The sequence below is a fragment of the Budorcas taxicolor genome, chromosome 13 (assembly GCF_023091745.1).
Source record: "Budorcas taxicolor isolate Tak-1 chromosome 13, Takin1.1, whole genome shotgun sequence".
NCBI classification, from domain to species: Eukaryota; Metazoa; Chordata; class Mammalia; order Artiodactyla; family Bovidae; genus Budorcas; species Budorcas taxicolor.
Genome location: NC_068922.1, coordinates 67,220,941 through 67,237,847, shown reverse-complemented (window position 1 = coordinate 67,237,847; position 16,907 = coordinate 67,220,941). Strand labels below are relative to the sequence as shown.

At 45.0% G+C, this 16,907-nt stretch overlaps 1 non-coding gene across 1 annotated transcript; it reads left to right on the top strand.

Moving 5' to 3' along the window:
- Positions 1-12,587: 12,587 nt before the first annotated feature.
- LOC128058986 (small nucleolar RNA SNORA71) lies at positions 12,588-12,719 on the top strand. The gene has a single exon (XR_008200574.1). It is a non-coding gene; the product is annotated as a small nucleolar RNA SNORA71 (small nucleolar RNA).
- The last annotated feature ends 4,188 nt before the right edge of the window (positions 12,720-16,907 follow it).

Genomic DNA, 16,907 nt, shown 5'->3' with positions numbered 1-16,907 from the left:
CCCTACCTTCTAAGACCCACGTGAGAGGGAGACCAAGGCGGGGCACTCTCCGCTATTCAAGCAGGCACCGGTGGCCTACGTAGATGGTGCAAACTTCTTGTCTCAAGGTTTTATTAGCTTTCCGTGTAAAACAATTTATTCAGCCTCTTTTCTGCACTAATTTTCCTACTAAACTATTCTTTCCTAATCTTATATTTCTAATTAAGTAGTCCTTTCCCAGACGCCGACTCCATCCCCGTTTCGAATTATCCTGGATCCACCGGGGCTGGACCCCAGCATATCCCCCAAAACCAGAGTCTGCCCGCTTTACTGTGTTATGGTTTCTACCTACTCTTCTGACATTAACGGGGCTGTCCCCTCACCACCTTTTTCTGGAAAAAGTTAATTTAGAGCTTTTAGATAATAAATCTCCTGGGCATAAGAGTGTTTAAATCCAAAAACCCCTCTGATGGCTTTCTAGCCTGCTTGCTGGACTCTTACAGCTGTGCCTGTGATTGTTTGCGGCCTCCCAACCGTGAGAGGCACAGGAAGCTTAAAACATCCTAGGAATGTAGGGGCTTCCGAGGAGTCAAAATCATTAGAATAGGACTGATTAAGGGTTTCATTTGTTGAGCCAATACTTGCTGCCAAATTTTTATATCTTTTATTGATTGGTATAGTTGATAGGTAGAAAAAAAAGGTAGTAGCCCTGGTATTAGCAACATTAGATCTTTGAGTTCAGTACTTTCTTTGTTATAACCCACTGCACCTTTGTTCTACAGGAATGTAACTTTATTTAGTACTTTGAGGGTGATGCAGATTAAAGAGAAAAAAAAAAACACTTCAAGGGAAAAAGTTTTCTGGTTGATAGACATTTATCTAGGAACAGAGCCATAAAAATGATAACAGGCCTCTTGGCCAAAAGATAATGTAAACCACCTGAGACCTTTTGTATACGGGAAGGTATGCAGAAAGAAAGTCTGGCCTCAATAAGGGTCAGGACTGCTGCCCCTGCATAACTCTGCATATTCCATTATTTCTTTATATACAACTTGGGGTATATAAGCTGCTTTTGAAAATAAATTTGTGGGTCTGGCACCGATGCTTGACTCCCCCATGTCGTTCCTTTCTCGTTTTTCTGGCTGAATTCCCATCTGGAGTGTGGAGGCTCACCGAGTCTACTTAGGTGCCCTGCTTCTAAGACCCACGCGAGGGGGAGCCCAAGGTGGGGCACCCTGCGCTATTCAAGTGGGTGCCGGTGGCCTACGTGGATGGTGCAAGTTCCTTGTCTTGGAACTTTATTGGTTTTCCAAGTAAACCAAGTTATTCAGCCTCTTTTCTCCACTAATTTTCCTACTACACTATTTTTTCCTAATCTCTCTTTATATTTCTAAATAAACAAAATTTTTCCTCGCTGACTCCATCCCCGCTTCGAATTTCCTGGATCCACCGGGGCTGGACCCTGGCAGGTATCGAAATGTCAAATGGAGGCCACTCTTTTTGCTGCTGACCCCATTACATGGAAATCTCAAGACCCAGTGTGGGTGGAACAATGGCCTCTGCCTAAAGAAAAATTACTGGCAGCTAAAACGTTAATTTTTGAACAAGTACAATTGGGACATATACTGAACCATCCAATAGTTCCTGGAACACTCCTATTTTTGTCATGAAGAAAAAATCTGGTAAATGGCAACTTTTACAAGATTTGAGAGCTATTAATGCCACCATGGAAGACATGGGGGCCTTACAGCCTGGGCTCCCTTCCCCAGTAGCCGTTCCAGAGGGATATAATGTAATTGATTTACAAGACTGCTTTTTTACCATTCACTTAAGTGCTGAATAAAAGGCGATTTGCCTTCAGTCTGCCATCAGAGAATTTTAAACAGCCTTATTTAAGGTTTCAATGAAAAGTGTTGCCTCAGGGAATGAAAAATAGCCCTACCCTGTGTCAAAAATTTGTTAATGCTGCTTTAGAAGAAATTATCGGAGAAGGCAATGGCAACCCACTCCAGTACTCTTGCCTGGCAAATCCCACGGATGGAGGAATCCCTGGTAGGCTGCAGTCCATGCGGTCGCTAAGAGTCTGACATGACTGAGCGACTTCACTTTCACTTTTCACTTTCATGCATTGGAGAAGGAAATGGCAACCCACTCCAGTGTTCTTGCCTGGAGAATCCCAGGGATGGGGGAACCTGGTGGGCTGCTGTCTATGGGGTCGCACTGCTGGGAGCCAGCGTGAGGAACTCCTCCCATGGCAAAGGTCATGAGGAAGGAGGCTTTGGCAGGATCGAGCCTCAGGAGACCCCCTGTTCCCAAGCATCTACCCCCAAAACCAGAGTCTGTTTTATGCTCTCACCTACACCTCTGACTACGGGGGGCTCTCCCCCATCACCAGTTCTCTCGGAGAAGGAGCTAACTTGCAGCTCCAGTTAATAAAAATTCCTGGGCGTGACAGGAGTGTTTCAACTTACAAACTCCTCTGAAGTTTCTCTAGCCTGCCTGATCAGGTTCGCCACATGTGATTGTTTACAGCCTGTTTACAGCCTCCCAACCGTGAGAGGCATGAGATGCTTTAAAACTTTCTAAATACAGACTTTCGAGAAGTTAGAAGATTATTAATATAGTATAGTGGGTTGGTTAGGAATTATATTGGTGAAGGGTTTTTCATTTGTTGTGCCAATAATTGCTGCTAATTCCCTGCCCTGGTGTGACAAGGGTGTCTCAGGTCAAACCTCTATGCTGACAGACTAGCTTGTGTGACAACCTCTCAACCATAAACAGCACAGAGAGTTTGGAGTATTTTGAAAGTCTTAATTAGCGTAGGGCTTTTCTCATTGTTGAGTCAATGATTGCCGCCAGGCCTCCATATCCTTAGGCACCTGGGAATATATTAATCAATGTATTTGAAATATAGAAAAGGAAATATAGTAGTTTTTGAGGTTAGCAATACTAGACTTTTTGAGTTAATGAATTTTTTCTTTTGTTATAGATCACTGTACTTTGTTATAAATCAGTGTCCTTGCTATGTAAAATGTAACTTTATCACTATCTTAAGACTAAATAGATCTTAAGGGGAACACTGGTGAAGGGTTTTCATTTGTTGAGCCAATATTTGCTGCTAAATCTCCATATTCCTTGCCCTTATACTGAATATAACTAGCATATAGGAGAAATAAGTATTTAATCATGTTAAACCTTAGGCTAAGTAAATTCCTTTCTTGATTGTAATCCACTACACCCACACCCTATAGGAATGCAACTTTTTATTTGGAGGGTGGCGCTTGGTTTAAGAAAAATCACCCCTGGAAAAAATAAGTTTTCTATCGACTGACCATTATCAGAAAGGGCCATAAAATGTCACCAGGCCTCATGGCCAGAAGATGATGTAAAACCCGTAAGACCTTTGTATAATTTTATATGAAGCACCTTATTGTGACAAGGGTCAGGTCTGCTGACCCCTGTGTGACTCTGTATTCATCCCTATGTATAACAAAAAGTATATAAGCAAACCTGAAAAATAAAGAAATTGGATCAGTTTCTGGAAAGACTGATTCCCCCGTATCGTTTATTTCTTGCTCCCCGTTTTTCTGGCTGAATTCCCATCTGGAATGTGGGTACTCACCAAGCCTGCTAATTTTTCCTGGGCTTCTAAGATCAGACCAGGGAGGCCTCAGTGCCTCCTCTCCTTTGGGAGAACGGAAAGACGCCTGTGGCCTACGTAGGTGGTGATTGGTATTCCACATAAACCAAGTTATTCAGCCTCTTTTTCTCCACTAATATTTCCTACTACACTATCCGTTTCTAATCTCTCTCTATATCTGTAATTAAGTTTTTTCCTAGGATGCCTACTCCGTCTCCCCTTCCAATTACCCTGGACCCACCAGGGCTGGGCCCCGGCATTGCACAGAGTCGGACACGACTGAACCGGCTTAGCAGCAGTAGCAGCAGCAGAGCTAAATATACACAGGTATATATGATTCATTATGTGGATGACATTTCAATAGCTCATTCAGATAGAGCTCACTTACAAACCGTTCTCCAAGATTTGACTCAGCCACTGTCAGCTAGAGGCTTGATAATTGCCCCGGAAAAAATTCAAACCAACCCACCCATAACTTATAAATTCAGAAACAGTGACTCATTCCTCACTGGAATTAAGATCACCTTGTTTCTCTGAATGATTATCAAAATCTTTTAGGTGATATTAATTGGATAAGGCCTTATCTTAAACTAACACTGCTGAGCTAAAGCCTCTTTTTAACATTTTGGGCGGGGATCCTGATCCAACTTCAAAACAGCAATTCACTATTGAAGCTCTGGAGGCCCTAGGCAAAGTAGAAAAGGCTTTATCTGATAGTTATGTTCAGTTCAGTCGCTCAGTCTTGTCCGACTCTGCGACCCAATGAATCGCAGCATGCCAGGCCTCCCTGTCTATCACCAACTCCCGGAGTTCACTCAGACTCATGTCCATCGAGTCCATGATGCCATCCAGCCATCTCATCCTCTGTCATCCCCTTCTCCTCTTGCCCCCAATCCCTCCCAGCATCAGGGTCTTTTCCAACGAGTCAACTCTTCGCATCAGGTGGCCAAAGTACTGGAGTTTCAGCTTTAGCATCATTCCTTTCAAAGAAATCCCAGGGTTGATCTTCAGAATGGACTGGTTGGATCTCCTTGCAGTCCAAGGGACTCTCAAGAGACTTCTGCAACACCACAGTTCAAAAGCATCAATTATTCGGCGCTCAGCCTTCTTCACACCCCAACTCTCACATCCATACATGACCACAGGAAAAACCATAGTCTTGACTAGACAGACCTCTGATGGCAAAGTAATGTCTCTGCTTTTGAATATGCTATCTAGGTTGGTCATAACTTTTCTTCCAATGAATAAGCGTCTTTTAATTTCATGGCTGCAGTCACCATCTGCAGTGAATTTGGAGCCCCCCAAAACAAAGTCTGACACTGTTTCCCCTGTTTCCCCATCTGTTTCCCATGAAGTGATGGGACCAGATGCCATGATCTTCATTTTCTGAATGTTGAGCTTTAAGCCAACTTTTTTCATTCTCCACTTTCACTTTCATCAAGAGGCTCCTCTTCACTTTCTGCCATAAGGGTGATGTCATCTGCATATCTGAGGTTATTGATATTTTTCCCAGCAATCTTGATTCCAGCTTGTGTTTCTTCCGGTCCAGCGTTTCTCATGATGTACTCTGCATAGAAGTTAAATAGGCAGGGTGACAATATACAGCTTTGACGTACTCCTTTTCCTATTTGGAACCAGTCTGTTGTTCCATGTCCAGTTCTAACTGTTGCTTCCTGACCTGCATACAGATTTCTCAAGAGGCAGGTCAGGTGGTCTGGTATTCCCATCTCTTTCAGAATTTTCCACAGTTTATTGTGATCCACGCAGTCGAAGGCTTTGGCATAGTCAATAAAGCAGAAATAGATGTTTTTCTGGAACTCTCTTGCTTGTTCCATGATCCAATGGATGTTGGCAATTTGATCCTCTGGTTTCTCCGCCTTTTCTAAAACCAGCTTGAACGTCAGGGAGTTCACGGTTCACGTATTGCTGAAGCCTGGCTTGGAGAATTTTGAGCATTACTTTACTAGCATGTGAGATGAGTGCAATTGTGTGGTAGTTTCAGCATTCTTTGGCATTGCCTTTCTTTGGGATTGGAATGAAAACTGATCTTTTCCAGTCCTGTGGCCACTGCTGAGTTTTCCAAATTTGCTGGCATATTGTGTGCATCACTTTCACAGCACCATCTTTCAGGATTTGAAACCGCTCAACTGGAATTCCATCACCTCCACTAGCTTTGTTCATTCAGTTCAGTTCAGTTCAGTTCAGTCGCTCAGTTGTGTCCGACTCTCTGCGAGTCCATGAATCCCAGCACGCCAGGCCTCCCTGTTCATCACCATCTCCCGGAGTTCACTCAGATTCACATCCATCGAGTCCGTGATGCCATCCAGCCATCTCATCCTCTGTCATCCCCTTCTCCTCCTGCCCCCAATCCCTTCCAGCATCAGAGTCTTTTCCAATGAGTCAACTCTTCTTATGAGGTGGCCAAAGTACTGGAGTTTCAGCTTTAGCATCATTCCTTTCAAAGAAATCCCATGGTTGATCTTCAGAATGGACTGGTTGGATCTTCTTGCAGTCAAAAGGACTCTCAAGAGTCTTCTCCAACACCACAGTTCAAAAGCATCAATTCTTCAGCACTTAGCCTTCTTCACAGTCCAACTCTCACATCCATACATGACCACAGGAAAAACCATAGCCTTGACTAGACGGACGAAAGTAGTGATGCTTTCTAAGGCCCACTTGACTTCACATTCCAGGGTGTCTGGCTCTAGATGAGTGATCACATCATCATTATTATCTGGGTCGTGAAGATCTTTTTTGTACAGTTCTTCTGTGTATTCTTGCCACCTCTTCTTAATATCTTCTGCTTCTGTTAGGTCCATACCATTTCTGTCCTTTATCAAGCCCATCTTTGCATGAAATATTCCCTTGGTATTTCTAATTATGTAAAAAGGATTGAATTAACAGCTGCCTGGCAATTCCTTTGCCTGGCTACCCCCACTGCACCTATGGGAGTTTTGTGGCAAAACGGCCCCCTAGAGTGGGTCCATCTTCCCGCTCAAGCTCAAAAAGTAGTGGCTTCTTATCCAGGGTTGATAGCTACGTTGTTATTAAAGGGAAGAAAGTGGAGCATTGAATTATTTGGTAAAGAGCCATCAGAAATTGTAATTCCATATAACAAAGAACAGCTTGATGCTCTTTTAATGTTTGGTGAAAATTGGCAAATTGCTATAGGAAACTATTTTGGTCAAATTCTGCATCATTTACCTTTGCATGTTTTGTTAAATTTTATATCTAGACACCCAGTTATTTTCCCTGTTAGATGCAAACAGTTCCTTATTCCAGGAACTCAGACAGCTTTTACTGATGGGTCAGCTAATGGCAGAGATTCTATAGTTACAAGGAATCAGCATAAGGTTTTACAAACACAGGAAACTTCAGCTCAAAGAGCTGAACTCAAGCTGTTATAGAGGCTTTTGTTATGTTTGCAGAGCAGGAATTTAACCTTTACTCTGACTCTCAGTATGTGGTCAAGCTGTTTCCACATATTGAGACTGCGGTTCTGCCCAAGAACAAATTTACTATCTTTTACTTGCTAACTAAATTGCAGAAACAAATCTGGAAACGAAACCAAGCATTTTTTATTGGCCACATTCGAGCTCATTCTGGACTGCCTGGACCTTTAAATGCCTTAAATGATTTGGCAGATTCACTAACCAGGGTTACAGTGGCCTCTGCTTTTAAAGAAGCCTGATTGCCCGGAGCCAGCATGGGGAATCCCGGCCGTGGCAAAGGTCATGAGGAAGGGGGCCTGGCAAATGCAAAGGCGGGATCAGGTCTCAAGGGTCCCCCCTGGATTTTCCTGAGCATCTACCTCCGCAGCCTCCAGAGTGCCTGCTTTATTGCGCTATGCTTTCCACCTACTCTTCTGACATAATAGGGGGCTATCCCCGACCACCTTTCTCTAGAAAGAGGTAACTTAGAGCTGCAGTTAACAGTCTCCTGCATATAAAAGGAGTGTCTCAGCTCAGATCCCTCTGATGGCTCTCTAACTTGCCTGACAGGTTTATCCAGACTTTTACAACTTGTGATTGTTTGCAGCGCACCCCCAGCTGTGAGAGGCATGAAGCTTAAAACATCTTAAAGATATAGAGCCTTTTCTAAAGAGCTAAGAATTATACTGGTGATGGGTTTCATTGTTAAGTCAATGACTGCCGCCAGGCCTCTATATCCTTTATCTTTTAGGCACCTGGAGGATATTAATCAATGTAATTGGGATATAGAAAAAGGAATATAGTAGTTTTGATGTTGGCAACACTAAACTTCTGAGTTAATCAACTTTCTCTTTGTTATAAATCACTGTACTCCTCTTGTTATAAATTGCTGTGTCCTTGCTATGTAAGAATGTAACCTTAATTAGTGCTTTCTGAGAGTAGCACCAGACTTTAGCAAGACCAACACTTTTAAGGCAAATAAGTTTTCTGGTTGATGGACCCTTATCGGAAAAGGGCCATAAATGCTAATAGGCCTCCTGGCCAGAAGATGATGTAAATCACCTAAGACCTGTGTATACAAATGGGTATGCAGAAAGAAAGCCTGGGTCAGAGCTACTGACCCTGCATGAGTTTGCTTTTTACATTTATCTCTATGTACAACTCAAAGTATAAAAGCTTTCCTGAGTAATAAAGAGATGGACCAGTTCCTGGAGAGACTGGCTCCCCCCGTGTCTTCTTTTCTTTCTCTCCTCCTTTTCAGGCTGATTCCCGTCTGGAGCATAGAGGCTCGCCGTGTCTACTTATTTGCCCAGGCTTCTAAGATCCACGTGAGAGGGAGCCCAGGGCAGGGCACCCTCTGCTATTCAAGTGGGCGCCTGTGGCCTTTCGTAGACAGTGAAAGTTCCTTGTCTCGGGGCTTTATTGGCTTTTTATGTAAACCAAGGAATACAGCCTCTTTCCTCCTCTATTTTCTCCACTACACTATTCTTTCCTAATCTCTCTTTACATCTCTAAATAAACAATCTTATCTGATCACCGACTCCGTCCCCACTTCGAATTACCCTGGATCCACAGGGGCTGGACCCTGGCACCCAAGCCTCTCACTCACTTCATCATCAAAATACTATTGCATTAAGATATCAGTTTCAGATTCCTCGAGAGTCTGCTCGAGACATTGTTCATTCCTGTTCACATTGTCCTACTACTATAAATAGTTTGCCTATGGGAGTTAACCCTCGAGATCTCAGACCTAATGCCCTCTAGCAGATGGATGTAACTCACGTCTCCTCATTTGGAAAATTGCCTTTTTTTCATGTAACTATAGATACTTTTTCTCATGTTATTGTTGCCACTGCTCGCACTGGAGAGGTGTATAGGGATGTAGTGCAACATCTCTTTATTTGTTTTTCATACTTAGGCCTGCCAAAACCTTTGAAAACCGATAATGCCCCTGCTTACATTTCTAAGTCATTTCAAGAATTTTGCATAAGATTTTAAATAAAACATAACACAGGCATCCCCTATAATCCACAGGGACAAGCCATAGTGGAGAGAGCACATCAGACATTAAAAATAAAAATTCAAAAATTACAGGAAGGGGAATATAAATATAGTTCTCCCCATCCAATCTTGCAACATGCTCTCTTTGTAATAAATAACCTAAATCCTGATTCGTCCAGAACCACTGCAATGCTTCGTCATTGGTGTCCGGAACAACAGGATACAAAGCCGTTGGTAAAATGTAAGGACCTCCTCTCTGGACAATGGAGGCATCCTCATCCACTGTTAACCAGCAGCTGAGGATATGCTTGTATTTTTCCACAGGACGCAGATTCTCCAATTTGGATCCTGAACAGACTGATTCACCATGTCACAGCCCCCCAGGCACCCGGTTCCCTCGTTGCCTCGACCACGAAAAAGGAAGGGGCCTCCTCTACATCCACTTCCTCTGCCAATATGGGACGTCCCACTGTTCTTGAGACGACTGACACCGGAGAGCCTGGATGAGCAAGAAGAGGACCCATCCACCAGACAGATGATACGACTCCGTATAAGGACATTGCCCCTTCTACTCCTTTACCCCGCAGGAGACCACCAGGACGCCCTGCTCGGGCAACTCAACAAGACTCCATACCTACCTGGGGACAGATTAAGATGCTCTGTCACCAGGCACAGGGAATAGCTTCTGTGCAGGGATCTTCAAACTCCCCCGAGAAAGTGTTTGTTGCTATGCTTGCCCTATTATCCTGCCAGAATTCTCCGGCAGAGCACCCAGAAGCTCACGACTGAATTGCATCTGGCTGTCTTAAGAAATAAAATAGGGGGAGATGCTGGGAGCCAACACGGGAGATCCCACCCATGACAAGGTGGGAGAGCCTGGCAGGCAAGGCAGGATCAGGACTCGAGGGACTCCCCATCCTCACCCATGACAAGTCACGCGAAAGAGCCTGACGGGGCAAGGCAGATCAGGTCTCAAGGGGTCCTCCGCCCGAGCATCTGCCCCAAAACCAAAATCTGTCTGTTTACTGTCTGCTATACTACACTCTTCTGACATTAACAGGGGCTATCCCCGACCACCTTTCTCTGGAAAATTAACTTAGAGCTCCAGTTAATAGTCTCCTGCATATAAAAGGAGTGTCTCAGCTCAAACCTCTCTGCTGGCAGTCTAGCTTGTGTGACAGGTTTACCCACACTCTTGCTACTACACACATGACTGTTTATAACTTCTCAACCATACACAGCACAGAGAGTTTGGAGTATTTTGAAAGTCTTAGTTAACATAGGGCTTTTCTAAAGATAAAAATCATGTTGGTGAAGGGTTTCATTGCTGAGTTAATGATTGCTGCCAGGCCTCTATATCCTCAGGCACCTGGAAGTGTATTAATCAATGTAATTGGAATGTAGAAAAAAGAAATACCGTCATTTTGATGTTAGCAATATTAGACTTTTGAGTTAATGAATTTTCTCTTTGTTATAAATCACTGTACTCCTCTTTCTTTGTTATAAATCGTTGTATCCTTGCTATGTAAGAATGTAACTTTATCACTTTCTTAAAGTAAGCAGATTTCAGAAAAAAACATCTTAAGGGAGAACAAGTTTTCTGATTTACCTTTATTGATAGAAACAAAGATGGAGCCATAAAATGTTAATCGGTCTCCAGACCAGAAGATATTGTAAACAAATGTAAGACCCTTGTAAGAACAAAGATATGCAAAGAACACTCTGTCTTTAGATAAGGGTCAGAGTGGCTGACCCTGTGTGACTCTGCTTCTTACATTTATCTCTGTGTACAACTTAAAGTATAAAAGCTTCCCTGAAAAATAAAGAGACGGACCAGTTCCTCGAAAAACTGGTTTCCCCCGTGTTGTTCTTGCTTTCTCTTTCTCTTACTCCTTTTCAGGCTGATTCCTTGGCGCGCAGGGGCTCGCCATGTTCACTTATTTGCCTGGGCTTCTAAGACTTGAACGGGAAGGCGCTCTGCGTCTTCACTCCTTCGGGAGACTGGGAGGGCGCCTGCGGCCTAGGTGAACGGTGCAAGTTCCTTGTCTGGAACTTTATTGGCTTTCTGCGTAAACCAAGGAATATCAGCCTCTTTCTCTCCTATATTTTCCTAACTGCTATATTCCTTCTTTATCTCTCTCTATATCTCTAAATAAATCTTTTTAGGTCCCTGATGCCGTCCCCTTGAGGATACCCTGTATCCAACCAGGGCTGGACCCCTGTACTCCTGGGCATGAAAGGAGTATTTCAATTCAAACCCCCTGTTAGCATTCTAGCTTACTTGGCAAGTTCATCCAGACTCTTGCAACATTGTTGAGCCAATGCTTGCTGCCAGATTCCCACATCCCTTATCCATTGTGTTCCTGGGAGTGCATATAGTTAGGATGTAGAAAAAACAAGTAGTAGCCTTAACATTAGCAACAGTAGACTTTGAGTTAATAAGTTCTTTCTTTGCTGTAACCCACTGAATCTTTGCTCCATAAAAATGTAACTCTGTACTTTAAGGGTGATACAGGCTAAGGAATTTAAGAAAAAACATTTCAAGGGAAAGTAAGTGTTTTAGCTGACCAACCTTTATAAAAAAGGGGTCATAAAATGTCAATAGGCCTCCAGGCCTGAAGATAATGTACAAAAAATAAGACCCTTGTTTATGAAATGGTATGCAGGAAGAAACCTAGTATTGATAAAAGTGAATACTGATGGAATGTTGAGCTGACTGCATTTTTCACTTTGCTCAATGTACAACTCAGGGTATAAAAGCTCCCTCTGAAAATAAAGTGACGGGCCTTGCTCACCGAAACTTGATCTCCCCATGTTGTTCTTTCTTTCTCTTTCCTTTTCAGGCTGATTCCCTGGAGCACAGGGGCCCTCTGAGTTCACTTTCCTGCCTGGGCTTCTAAGACCCACTCGAGAAGGTGCCCAAGGTGGGGCACCTTCAGCTATTCGAGAGGGCACCTGCGGTCTATGTGAACAGAGCAAGTCCCATGCTGGGACTTTATTGGCTTTCTGCATAAACCAAGGAATATCAACCTCTTTCTCTCCTCTATTTTCTTAACTGCATAATTCTTTCCTTATCTCTTTCTCTATCTCTCTCAGTTGCCGACGCCGTTCACGCTTCAGATAACCCTGGATCCAACCGGGGCTGGACCCCAGTAAGCCCTGAAGAAACCTGCTTGCCTGGCACCTCCCTTCCAGAGACTCTGGTTCCACCTTTGAACCTGTCTAGCCCTGTGACCCCCATCTCAGACTGCACTTACCTGAAAAGGGAAGCCTGGATAGCAGTGATAGTTTTAAAACAGTTTTCATGGCTGTGTCCTGACCAACATCCTGATCGTTTTCAGTCAGAAAGCTGTTTTTTATGCTGGGAGTGTGTTGACTTCCCCTGGCAGGGAGGTCTTGTGGGGTCTTGGCAGGGTGCTACAAAGCTGCCAGGACTCGGTGTAGCTGGGCTGGGCTGCTCCCCCTGACTCGGGCATTTCCCAGGCCCCTGGCGCCAGTCTCCTGTCCTTTCTGGCTCCCCTTCTTCCCTTTTCTGCTCCTGCATCGAAAGTGATTGTGGGCTGCCCGTGCCCTGGTCATCGATACTGCAGGGAGAGGAGTCTCTGAAAGACCTTTCCCCGTGTTTGAAGGGCCCAGCCGTCCCTTCCAAACCCTGGAGCTTTCACACACTAGTTTTTTTCTCCTGCCATTCCCTTCAGAGTTTAGACCTCAGCTGGTCCCTGGGCTTGCAGGGGTTCACTTTGTCTTTGAAGTTCAGGGGCCTCTTGGCAGAAATGCATCAACACATTTATACTTGGTCTTCACTCTGGAATAAGTTCATGTAGTGCGAAAGAGCATGGGGTGGGGAGGGAGGGCTGTAAACCGTGGCTTCTGCTCTGTGGACTTGAGTGGAGGACAATCTGTAATGTATTATTCAAGACAGCCCGTGACTGATGTGCTTGTTGGTGTGGCTGACAGAGTCCCCAGCCCTGCCGTCAGCAGAGGGCTGATGACCTGCTTTTTGTCCTATGCTGCAGATGTGTTCGGTGGGAGGCAGAAACCCTCCACCAGTGCCCTTGCTTAGTACACTCCGATGATGCAACATGGCACCCCAGGAGGTGTGTCCGGCTCCAGGATAAAGGTGAGGTGGGGTCCCATTCACCATTGCCCCCCGCCTTCCCTACATTTGGTCTGAGGGCTCATGTCTAGTTCTCTCCCGTCTCCATTTGAGTTTGATCCTATTTTGCTCGAAGTTTCTATTTGCATCTCATAATGTGAAGGTAGTGAGACTATTAGATGTAAGACACAGGGTACTTGGTAGGCATCCAACAGCCTGAGTGTTCCCTTGGCTTTCAAACCTGCCCTCTGCCCCTGACATGCATCAGAGGCTTTCCTGTCCAGTCCCTGGTCCTGGGGCTCCTCAGCTAGCCTTTCCATTTTTCTTGGCTGGCCAGATTAAGTGGGTCTTTGCTGAATAGGGTCTTCCCTGGTGACTCAGGCGCTAAAAGCATCTGCCTACAATGCAGGAGACCCAGGATCGACCCCTGGGTGGGGAAGATCCCTGGAGCAGGAAATGGCAACCCACTCCAGTACTCTTGCATGGAAAATCCCATGGACAGAGGAGCCTGATAGGCTACAGTCCATGGGGTCGCAAAGATTCAGACACGACTGAGCCACTTAACTAACTTTAACTTTTGCAGAATAGGATGACGGTGGGAGAGCTCCTGAGAGTGGTGGTCCATCCTTTGATAAAGATACAGTGGGAGTTTGGTGTCACAGCCCCTGATAGCACTAAAGTCTAGTCTGTCTGCCCAGATCTGGAAACTGCTTGAAAGAAAATCCTTTGTTCTAAAAATCAAACCTTTGAGGTGTTTTTCTTTGTTACTGCATCTATTCTGGTGATTTCTAGTTGAGCTTGCATAAATTGGAAGCTTGGGCCTGGTCGATTGGAACGCTCTCAGTGATGGTGCCTCATGAAAAGATGGTGCTGGAGACTAAATGCTTATATGGTTCTTCCCTCCTAGGTCAGTCTTAGATCTGGAGGTGGCTAAGGAAGTCCCAAGGTCCTGAGTCAGTGACCTTGGGGTCACCTGGGATCTGGAATGGCTGGTATTTCTCCCTGAGGTGGGGAACAAACCAGCCCTGGTGGAAACAACCCCCAGAGGGTTGGCTGGTTTAAGTGTATGCAGATGGGAACTCCCAACCATTGGTCTTGCCTGTCCTTTCTTGTAGATCCCTATTGTTTGTGGACACCAGTGGAGCAGAGAATGGAGAGTGCCATTCCCATGTGAAGAGCTGCCCGCCATCTGCCCACAGTGTCACAGGAGCCGTGTTCACTCAGCACTAGAGATCCGGGGCAAAGCTCTGGGACTGGCAGCCTGGATCCCCTTCAGCCGCTCTGACTGCTGACAGCGGTGCCCTCGGAGGGCGTAGACCAAGAAGGCTGGCCCCAGTCCCTTGGTGACCGGTGACCAAGAGTTTTTCTGTTGAGTTGGCAGCTATTTATGATTTTTCTCTCCACCTGCCCATTCAATAAACTGTATACACCCACCTCACCTGTGTTTTAAATCCACAACAGCCACATGCCAGTGAAGCAGGGCAGCGTGAATGTGGGTTATGGGCCGGATCCTGTTTTCACCCTTTAAGTCCTTCCATCCTGCTCCTGAGGCTAGGCACATGGGCTGTTGTTTGAGGTGTTGTGTTAGGACAGAGGTGAACAAGTGCTAGTGGTTGGCTCAGGTTAGACTGGTGAGAGTTGAGGGCTGTGACAGGAAGCAGAGTGCCAGAGTGAGACAGGTGCTGATGTCATTGGAAAAGCTGCAGGGGTAGGCGCAGCATGTACCTGCTTGTGTGGCCAGCTGGCCTAGCTTGCTTGGGATTAAGGGGTTTCCCAGGACATGCGACTTTGTTTACCAAAACCAGGAAAGTCCTGGGCAAGCTGGAACAAGTTGGTCAGCTTGTCTGGGGTGTAAAGTACATGGTACTGGGACTTCCCTTGTGGTCCAGTGGTTAAGAATCTGCCATCCAAATCAGGGGACCAGTTGGGCCCCTAGCGGGGAACTAAGATCCCACATGCCTTGAGGCAATAAGCCCATATGCCAATCAAACTGGGGGTCTGTCACTACAAACCAAAGCATCACTGACTTTTTCTAAACTTGTGAGGTATGATGCCTCTTATTAGGGTATCCTGTGATGGGCCTGCCCCTGGCATGAAGCCCAGCAGGTGCTGTACTTCATTAGGAAGACTTGCCCGCTTGTGATGCTGGCCTAGATAACCCAGGAGGCCAGAAGCAAGGGGACCCGCTGAACTCCAATCAGTGTGTGTCATCCTTCACTCTCAGCTTCCAGACAATGGTCCCTTCTCAGAGGTATTTTTCAGTCAGTCTACATGTCTATTGACATTAAAAATAAAGCAGTAGCCCCTGCTCACTGCAGCCAGAGAAAACCTGCATGTCGCAACAAAGACCTAGAGCAGCCAAAATTAATTAAAGCAATAGGCATGCCTCCTGCCAGCAGGAAAGGTTGTGTGTGTGAAGTGGGCCTTTTTGGTGGGATTTTCCCTGAAAATATGGGAAAGTAAGTTTGTCCAATGACCTTGGCCAAGAAAACCCATGAACGGGAATCCTTTGCTGCCAAAAGATGCAGAAGCAGAGAATGAGGTTTTTGTAATCAAAAACAGCCTATGATTAGAACAATAAACAGTAATCTGCAGGAAAAATGGTAACTTTCTTTGCTAACTAACCAAACATTTCAGGATAATACTTGGCTTTGGTTCATTACCACTTTCTGGGGAAGTCCTCTCTTGCTATTTTAAAATTGAGGAATCTGGGGTTTGGGGAGATTTAATAGATTTTTCCTAAGAGAGCAAAGAGGTGATGGAACCATAGTCATAAAGCAGGCCACACTTGCCCCAAGTCTATGCTCTTTATTACTCCTGTAACTGAGTATGATATGTTAGTAAATTTCCTAATTGTATTATAGATTAGGGTTGCATTCATGGTGTAGTCCCTTTTATTCTTGGTGGATTATTTTAGACCAGGGGTTTGTACATTGTGGCCCATTGCTCAAATCTGGCCTGCTGCCTGTTTTTTTATTTTTATTTTTTTTAATAAAGCTTTACTGGAACACAGCCACACATACTCTAGCAGGCTGTTCTCTGTTACAACAGAAGTGTTGAGTAGTTACAACAGAGACAATATATTCAGCCAAGACTAAAAGATTTGCTCTCTGGCCCTTTACAGAAAAAATCTGCTGGTTCCTGTTTTTGGCTCTAAGCTTGATGTAGGCAGAGCCTGTGTTTTTCGTATTCTGATCCCACCTCTTCTAGCACTCAGCCCAGGGACAGAAGCCAGTGCAGGCAAATCAAAATTGAAATCATTTATCAGATAGATCTGTAGTCTGTGTAGGAGCTGGGTGGTCTGTGGTCTCAGTGAGTCTTCTACACCAAGAAAGTAGCAGAACAAGGCTTTAAGCCCATTTCTGTCTGACTTGCTCCTTTAACCATGACATCAAATAACGTCTACAAAGTCGCACTGCTGCTGCTAAGTTGCTTCAGTCATGTCCGACTCTGCGACCCCATAGATGGCAGCCCACCAGGCTCCCCTATCCCTGGGATTCTCCAGGCAAGAACATTGGAGTGGGTTGCCATTTCCTTCTCCAATGCATGAAAGTGAAAAGTGAAAGTGAAGTCACTCAGTTGTATCCAACCCTCAGCGACCCCATGGACTGCAGCCTTCCAGGCTCCTCTGTCCATGGGATTTTCCAGGCAAGAGTACTGGAGTGGGGTGCCATTGCCTTCTCCGACAAAGTTGCACATGTATGTTTAATGTTGAGCAGCATGCTTTGGGCTACATGGTGGTTGAACACTGCTCGTGTTT